The sequence below is a fragment of the Ambystoma mexicanum genome, chromosome 14 (assembly GCF_040938575.1).
Source record: "Ambystoma mexicanum isolate Mex_15411 chromosome 14, UKY_AmexF1_1, whole genome shotgun sequence".
In the NCBI taxonomy this organism is placed as follows: domain Eukaryota; kingdom Metazoa; phylum Chordata; class Amphibia; order Caudata; family Ambystomatidae; genus Ambystoma; species Ambystoma mexicanum.
Window position 1 is genome coordinate 357628564 of NC_090940.1, and position 9060 is coordinate 357637623.

The following is a 9060-nucleotide window of genomic DNA, read 5'->3' on the forward strand; positions in this document are numbered from 1 at the left end:
TACCATCGATAATGCTATAATTGCATCAAAGGAAAAGCCCCTTAAGAGAAAGTGTTGTTTTTCATACATATGTGTTTCTGTTGTACCAATGTGTTAGCAATAGCTCACTAGGTCAGCATATCTTTCTACACTATGTTTGTTACTATATTCGGAAGTGAAAGGAAATGATAGAACATGGTCGGAAATTATATGTTTGTTGCACATGTGCTTATTTAAATGACAGTTAAGAAAAAGTTTATATTGCTGCATGTGTGCTTTTCTAACTTTCACAGAAACATAAACTGCTGATCCACGCGTGACTACGAGCCCCTACAATATGGCATTCCATATGCACCCGAACTTCCCAGTGATGCCATACCTCTATGCGCTCTAAATATGTGGTGATGTCACAACTGCGTGACCTATGTGTCACTTTCGCAAGTTGTATGTGTGCCACCCCCCGCCCCTCCCTTGGCACACTGTATCTGCATCTGCACACAGGCCCAGACATGTCTTATTATTTCCACAGGCAGGACACCAGTGATAGGTTTCCTCATTCTTGATGTAACAGGCAGAGATAAGATGGATCATTGAATGGAAAATATATTTTCGAAAAAGCTGTTTTGTGCTATTGTGTTTTAAATTGTATTACATTTATTGGTGTGTATGTCTGCAAGAGTTTGAATGGCTCTGAACTTGTGTGTAAGAGCATGATGCTTGTCTGAGTGAATGACTATTGTTTCAGTTATACCTTGGGAATTCCTGAAAATAGTGTGGGTACAAGAATTCTCAATTACTCAAAGGAACTGACTGGAGAGCCACGTGCCCCAGAGATGAAATTGCACAGAGGGGACTGTCTCTATTTTCATGTGAGTCCATTACATGATAGATAGAAGCTCAGGGGCTACAACCAAAAGGCTAGCTAGCCCCAAGTCCTGACAGTCCTGGCATTAGCCTAGCCCCCGATCTTTTCCTGACCTGGCAACACCCCTTTCCCGACAGTTCTGCCAAGAACTTGGCCGTTGGTTCTTGCAGGCGCCAACAGACAAGTTTATTAGCGGCCCTGTCTCTTCTCTGAAGCCAGGCACAAGCTTTTCCAGCTCCCAGTCTCTTTCCAGGAAGAAGCGCTTCACACCTTTCTCGCCACTAGCGCACCACACCACCTGAGTGTGACATTATCTGCCTGGGAGAAGAAAGGATAACAAATATTGCCGTTATGGGACGGCCAGCCCTTTAAGGGGGTCACCCCAATGGATCCTCCATTCCCTGCCCCTAGGGGATGCTAGAGTTAGCAGGTTTCCCTCCCTAGTCCCAAAGGGGCTGACTCCCTTGGGGAGAGGGGACGAAATCCCCTACATTAGTCATATGCCGCTTTAATGATGCATTACTGTGAATATGGCGGTTAAATGGAGGATTTACCTCCAGCAAAAAGCTGTGACTCTAATGATTCTCTGTAGCAGAATCCTATAGTCTAGTCGAGGAACAACATTTTCCTTTTTTCCTAGGGAAAGTATGTTATTTATTTCTATTGCCGCTACGTGTGACCCTATTCCTAAAACTCGCTCGTTGTTTTTGAGAATTTGATAATAGACTAAAGGCGGAGGAGAATTCAATGATGACCCTAAAAAGAATCCCTCCATTAGACAGTACTTTTTCTTCAGTAACATGCGTCTCTTTCAGTACCGTTTGTGCCATCATCATAATCCCATCGTTATGGTTTATCCAACTAAAATTATGTTTTTTTAACCTAGTTTTACATTTCTTACTATGAATTCGAAATCATATAAGAAGGAGGTCTTCAGTGTTTACTAGGAACATTATGTAAGCATTGAATTGTTTTTCGTTGATGTAATAACAGCACACATTAGCTCTATAAAATTGAGGTATTACCTGCCCGGAGCGTGGCGGCCATTGCATCCCTGCATTAACACACGCAATAATCAAATGATGGCACATCAGAGCTCCTGCCAGAAAACATGATGAGATGTTGTTGTGCTGCTTCACATCTGTGTTAAGCTGCTGGGAAATCATTAAACTTTCAAGCTGTTCATATTCCCTGGCACACTGAACTGCTGGGGACTTATATTATATAGATACACACCTTTGATAAACGATGTTATGGCAAATCACAGATCTCGTTAATCATTTACATGCTTCAAATGTTTAAAATGTATCTGCTTCTAGCTTGGCTCGGTAGACACACGAACTAGCGGATCAATCATGTACTTGTAGTCAGAAACAGGGAGAAAATGCCCGCTTTACTCCCACTGAAGTTGTACTTTTTCAAACTGATTCATGAATCATAAACTGAACATTGCTGCCAGTCGGGGATGTGCCGGCAGCGAAATATCAATGATTGATGCAAACTTACGGACAACGATAAAATAACCATTTTTTATTCTGATTATATTGCGAACATTTAAAGGGACGTTTTGGCTATGCTTCTGTCGAAAGCCTCTGGTGTAAACTTCAAGCTAAGGGAAATCCGAATCCTGTATCCAGACAAACCTGATTTTATGGACCGGGAAAGAAAATACTGGGTAGTTCACTTGGCCAGTTGATATGCTGCTTTCCAACAAATAAAAGAAGGAACCACATAATTACCATCAGATCCAGACTTGGGTAACTGGTGTGCAAGCATGTCTCTCACAGTGTCACAAAATGTAGCATTGATATGCGTGACATTATCGTTATTATCAAGGCTCCATGTTTCAAGGTCCTTATGTTTTTCAACATTTCCATCTGTATGCATGCATATTTATTTGCAGTAATTGCATCTCTATTTATCCAGCTGTAATGGGAGATTCATATGGCATGGTTCTTGCACATCAAGCTAAACACTATGGGCCTCATTAGGACCTTGGCGGAGGACCATGGCGCTATTAGCACCATGGTCCATGGCGCTAAATTGCCAACTCCGCCATGGTGGTTGGCGGACTTACCGCCCCATTCCGACCTTGGCGGGGCGGTAAGTCCCCAATCCCCATTTACCCTTCCCCATTCCCATTTATGCCCCATAGGGCATAATGGGAGTGGGGAAGGCGTTAATTACGCCACCGTAAATTACGGTGGCGTAATTAACAACAAGGTCCCTTAGCGCCATGGATTTTAACACCTGCTAAAAGCAGGTGTTATATCCGCCATGGCGCTAAGGGATCTCGTACTCAGGCGGTAAGGGTTGGCGCTGTTTACGCTGCCGTAAACCCCTTACCGCCTGGGTCGTAATGAGGCCCTATGTACACTTTAAAAACAAGCATGAGCTCTTTCTGCTGTCAGGATACATATCTCAGACGCCCTGTACATGACTTCAAAGAGTGATACATGCCTTTTTAACATCTCCCTCGACCATTGTAGTAATTTGCACAGTCGGGCCTCATTACGACCCAGGCGGTAAGTTACCGCCTGGGTCGTACCCTTACCACCATGGTGTAAACTATGTTTACACCATGGTGGATGGCGGATTTACCGCCCCATTCCAAGGTGAGTGGGGCGGTAAATCCCCATTTCCCATTTTACCCTTCCCCATTCCCATTTTTGCCCAATAGGGCATAATGGGAGTGGGGAAGGCGCTAATTACGGCACCGTAAATTACGGTGGCGTAATTAGCACCATGGTCCCTTAGCGCCATGGATTTTAACGCCTGCAAAAAGCAGGTGTTAATATCACCATGGCGCTAAGGGACCTTGTAATCAGGCGTTAAGGGTCGGCGCCGTTTACGGCGCCGTTAACCCCTTAATGCCTGATTCGTAATGAGGCCCAATCCTGCAAGGTATCTTTTACAATCTGAAGAACTAATCTAGTTTCATCTGTATCCTCTTTTTCTGTTTTGTCTCTTTGTATAATAAATACTAAAGTGAAACATTGTTTTCCATGCCCCATATATTATTATTATCATTATTATTATTATTATTATTATTATTATTATTATTATTATTATTATTATTATTATTATTATTAAAAATTACTATTATTAAAAAATGTTATTATAGTATTATATTATTATTGATAGCTTTAATATTACTGTTACTATTATTATATTATTATTATTGATAGCATTATTTATCTAGGATTTCCAATCATTGGAAAGTTTCAGAAGTGTTATTTTAAGGAATGGTTACATTCTCGTGCTATTACACTTGCTGTGTAGAGTTGGCGCCAAGTATGGAAAATTCTCACTGGTGCCCATATTGAGGTTTTATGAGGGGAAGATAGTCCCGAAAATGTTATATTGTATCGACATCCTGGCCTCTTGGTTTTAGATTTTTTACCAATTTTAGAATGATTGATATGGAGAAAAAGCCCTTAGGGTTCCAAGCTGCGTGCTATTTGCAGCTATGAAACCTAGGTCTTTAGCCCCCTTACAGGTGTATTCAAACAAAATTGCATTGTGAAAATATTTAAAATTGCATTGTGAAACCTTGGCCTTTTCCACCCTTACAGGGGTGTTCAAACGAAATTAAATTGTGAAAGTATTTAAAATTGCATTGTGAAACCTAGGCCGTTTCCGCCTTTATGGACTGTCAGGCTTAGGTGTGCTTTCTTTTCTCCAGTATCTAAATAACACTGAGATAGTAGTGCCGTTCTTTGGTTCGACTTCTTCACTAAGCATTCATCTAGCAACTGTCTACCATGGTTTTAGCGCCGGTTGTCTTGTCCAATTGCCTGCTATTGTCGCATCTCTCCCTGGCCCGTCTGCCTGCACCCCTCTCTGCATCCATCCCTAGTGTTCTCCTCGCCCCCTTTCCCCCTCCCCCTTTCTTCTCTCCTATCCCAACCTACTCTATGGTGTTCTCTGTCTCTCCTATCTTTTCTAACTGCTTCTCTATTGACTATCCTCCTCTCCTCAATAAATCTGGTAGGAAAAAGTTTAAAAAGCATATCTTGGTCTCCAACCCAGGCCTCCCTATCACTGTCACCTATACCAGTGCCGCCTCTAGGCAAACCTTCACCGACATCCTCTTTGTCGTTCCCTCACTAGACCTATGGACTCTTCATATGGTCTCTGTGCTTTCTCCTCTCTCTTCTTCTCCCATTAATGGTGGCACCCGTTGGGAGGCCCTCCTGGCCACCTTCCACACCTCTAAGGTCATCACTAATTTATACCTGAATGGTACCGTCTTGGTCCAAGGACCTCAGGCCAATCTTCTCCTATTTGATAGACGCTTCCAGTGCCCCATCTATTTCCTTCCTTCTCCTGCTATCCCCTCTTGTACCTCCACGGCTTCGTCGTCTTCCCCTGCTGTTTCCTCCTTGGCTACCTTGCCCTCTACTTCTTCCTCTCCTACACCTCCGCAGGGCATACCTCTGATTTGTACCCCTCCCCGGAAGTCTTTCAAGGACGGCAACCTTCTCTGTATTGCCACTCTTAACTCTCACTTAGCTGGCAGCAGTCGAACACTCCTCTGAAATCTGCCACCTCTTGGAGGAACTTGACCTCATTGTCCTTGGTCTCACCGAGACATGGTTCGCAGCCAGCTCTGTCACGAGCTTTGACACTCTCATCATTGATGGCTATAAGATCCTCTCTACGCCCAGGTCCAACCATTCCGGAGGGTTTGTAGCCCTGATTTTCCCTGAGTGGATTCCTGCCTCTGTCATTCCCACGCAGGCCTACTCCTCTTTTGAATGCCTCGTCTACAGGCTCTCTCTCTCTCCTTGCCAGCCCCTTACTGTGGCTACCATCTATCAGCCACCTGGTCAGATATCCGCCTTCCTCTCTGCGTGGGTGGACCTTTCCTCTTCCCTCCTGATCTCGACCACTCAACTCCTCCTTCTTGGAGACTTTAACATCCACCTGAATGCATCCTGTCCTTCCTCTGGTCTCTTTCGTGAACACTGTGACCCTCTCTCACTCTCTATTCTCCCCATCTGGCCCGACTCACTCTGAGGGCACACTCTGGATGCTCTGATCTCCTCAGACCTTCCCCTTTCTATCCATTTCATCACTCCTCTCTCCTGGAGTGATCACTTTCTCCTTTCCTCCCAGCCCATCCTCTCTACTCCCCAGGCCCAGCCTACTCCAGCACTGTCACCCACCTTCTCGGTTATCTGACCCATGAAGCGTGTGTCATGTGAGGCTTTCACTGCCACTTTCTCATCCCCAGCCCCTTGGCTGACTCACACCCTCACACCCTGACACAGCTCTTTCCATGCTCCACTCGGTTATATCTGATACTCTGATCCACATTTGTGGAGGGGAGCGGGTTGCACCCATCCTTTGATTATAGTCCCCTGGTGGGGAATCATTGTACTGACCTGGATTTTAGTTCATGTTTTGTCTCATGTCCTGTCTCTCAGATTGTGGGTACTGGCCCCTATGTTGATTTCCATTATCAGTAAATCGATCCACATATCGGGTCTATCCTGATTACCATATATCATGGTGTTGGGATCAAATCTGCTCTGTGTCCCCAATGACTGGTAGGGACCATCATTTCTTTGATCTTGATTTTGTCTCTGGTTATTGTTCATACCTGCCATATCAGGCCGATATCCTACCCGGGGTCTGTCCCCTAAATACCTAGGGCTGATGTAGCTCTCTCTATTACTAGGATCATGTGATTGGAACATTGGTACAGGAAATGGCGATCTTTGTTGATTACCCCTTTGTTCAGGTGTCACATTATTCTTACCTTGGCTTTGAGCAGACTCAAGGGACATTTTGGCTGACCTGATTTCCATTACTGTGGCTGAGGGTTCTTTAGATTTAGGTCTAGTATCTTTCATTTTATCACTTTCTCTACCCTGACAATAGAGTACCTCATATAGTTTTGTGCTTTGATGTACAATCCATTCAAGGGACTTGTCACGGTCAAATTCACGGACCAATTGGGATATGATGTCTTTCTGTAGCCCATAGAAGTATGCAGTTTTAAACTCATTGGAATTTGGGTCAAAAGATACATCAAAGCGAGAAAATGCTCTTTTTAAGTCTTGTAAAAATTGGCGAGGGGATGTATTAGGTCCAGCAGTAATTGTGTAAGCGACTTTCTTTGCCTCCTGCAATGACTGAAAAGGAGAAAAATGACGCCTAATTTCTTTTTCAAACTCCAACCAGGTCATATTCTGCTGTTCATTTAATCCCCTTATGATGCTGGCCGTCGGGGCATCTAAAGTTAAATGAAAATATTGTCTGTACTGTTCCTTAGGTATCTGGAGTGCTTTAAAAATGTCATGCACCGCTTCTAAGTGATCCTCAAAGCAGCATTCACCTCCCTTTTTAAATGGTTTGATCAGGGCTTTAATGGATTTCATTATTTTTATGGGGCTACTTCTTGCAATGCATGGAATTGCACTATTGTGTGATTCAATCCTGTTTTCAGGTGTATGAGATTGGTGGCTGCCCCCAATGGGAGTATCAAATCCCCCAAGGGCGCTGCAACCAAGTTCAGTCACCGGCCCAGTCACTGGAGCACTAGCTCTTTGGGCAGAGCTAGAATTCACCTCCACTCCATTGAATGTGGTACCCTGCCGCCTCTCCTGGGACCTGGGAATGCACATTTGCTGTTCTAAGTCCTTATCTTTTTAAGGAGTCTGTTTGCTTCATTTTGCAAATAGTTGTTTTCATCACTCATCTTATTAATCACCTCCTGCATGTCGCACATTTGCATTTGGCATTCATTGAACTCTTTATTTCTCTTGTCTCTTTCTTGAATCATTTTAATCATTTCTTGTTCTGCACTCTGGAGATCACATTCTTTTTCACAATGTTCTTTTTGTAAAATCTGCATTTCTGAAACAACCTCATCTTTATCCTGTCTAATGTGGTCCACTAAGGCTTTTAAGTGTACCAATTCTTGCTCACTATCCTCAAATTGTTTCTTGCTTTTGGATAACTGAGCATCAAAGTCTCTGCATTTTAATGAGCCATTCGCAGTTTCACTGTACCGGCCGTGTGTACTTACACGTGCATGGCTTAATCTTTGAGACAAGCATATGCTACTGGCAGGATCAACCAGGTAGCCGCACCTGCTGGAGGGTGGCAACGGGGGAGCCGCGTGCCCGCCTCGGAGCCCACCTTCGCGCCCTGCTGGGGGGTGGGTGGAGGACCCGAGCGTCGGGCCCTGGGGCGGACCGGTCGGTCACGCGGGCGCCGGTGGCCCGGCCCGCTCCGCCACGCCACGCGGGGTGGGTGGGAGGGAGAGGCCGGGCCCAGGCACAACTTGGAGCGGTAGGGGGTTCGCCCGCAACGCCGCCACCGGAGCGGCGACGCAGGGGGTCGGCACCCCGCGGAACGTGCGTTCCGAGCTGCTGGAGAAACGTGCTCGGCGGAGCAGGGGACGCGTCGTGGCTTGCGGTAGGCACACCCGCGCTGGGGCTAGCCTTGCGCCACCCGGCCCCGTCCACTCTGGTCGGACCACTGGGGGAAGCTGCCGGGCTGATCGGCCTTCGCTCTGCTCGGAGGGGAGAGCCGCCCACCCGGGGGCGGGGGCCCTCCCCGAAGACGGGGGCATACCCTCGACGCGGTCCCAAGGCGGGTGGAAGCGAATTGCTTGAAACAACAGCCGAGACTGGCCAAGCAGTCCAACCCTAGACGGACCAAGTGCGCCAAATCGATCGCGTGGAGTGCTCGGGAAAGAGCGCCCCCAGCAGGCCAGTCCCACCGTCCGTGGGGCACGGGATTAAGGGTCCACCCCCCGCCACCCAGGCTGCGCTCCGGGGTGGGGGGGCTTAATCCGCCGCCTCTCTTCCCCGCCCTGTCCGGGGGCTTAAGGCACCGGCCTCCTTTGCGCTCGGGCCCGGGAGACACTTCCACGCCGGCTATTAAGCCCCCACACAGTGTTACGGAACCCGACCGGAGGGGACAAGTGCAGGAGCCAGCCGGGCCGGCTGCGACTCGGGCCATCTGGTCCCGCTGCCCGGGCCGGGCAGCCAGCGGCGAGAAATACCCTGGAGGACGCGCAGACAGGTCCCTCTCCCCCCTGTCTATAGTAATCCGCAGGAAGGTGACTGAGCTTTCTTGTAAAGCGCGCGCCCGGAGCGACAGAGGGGGACCTCTCGGCGAAACCGCCCGGGCTCCTTATAGACCCAACTGGAGACGGAATTCAGATTGACGCCCATCCGGACTTCTAGAGCGGCCCG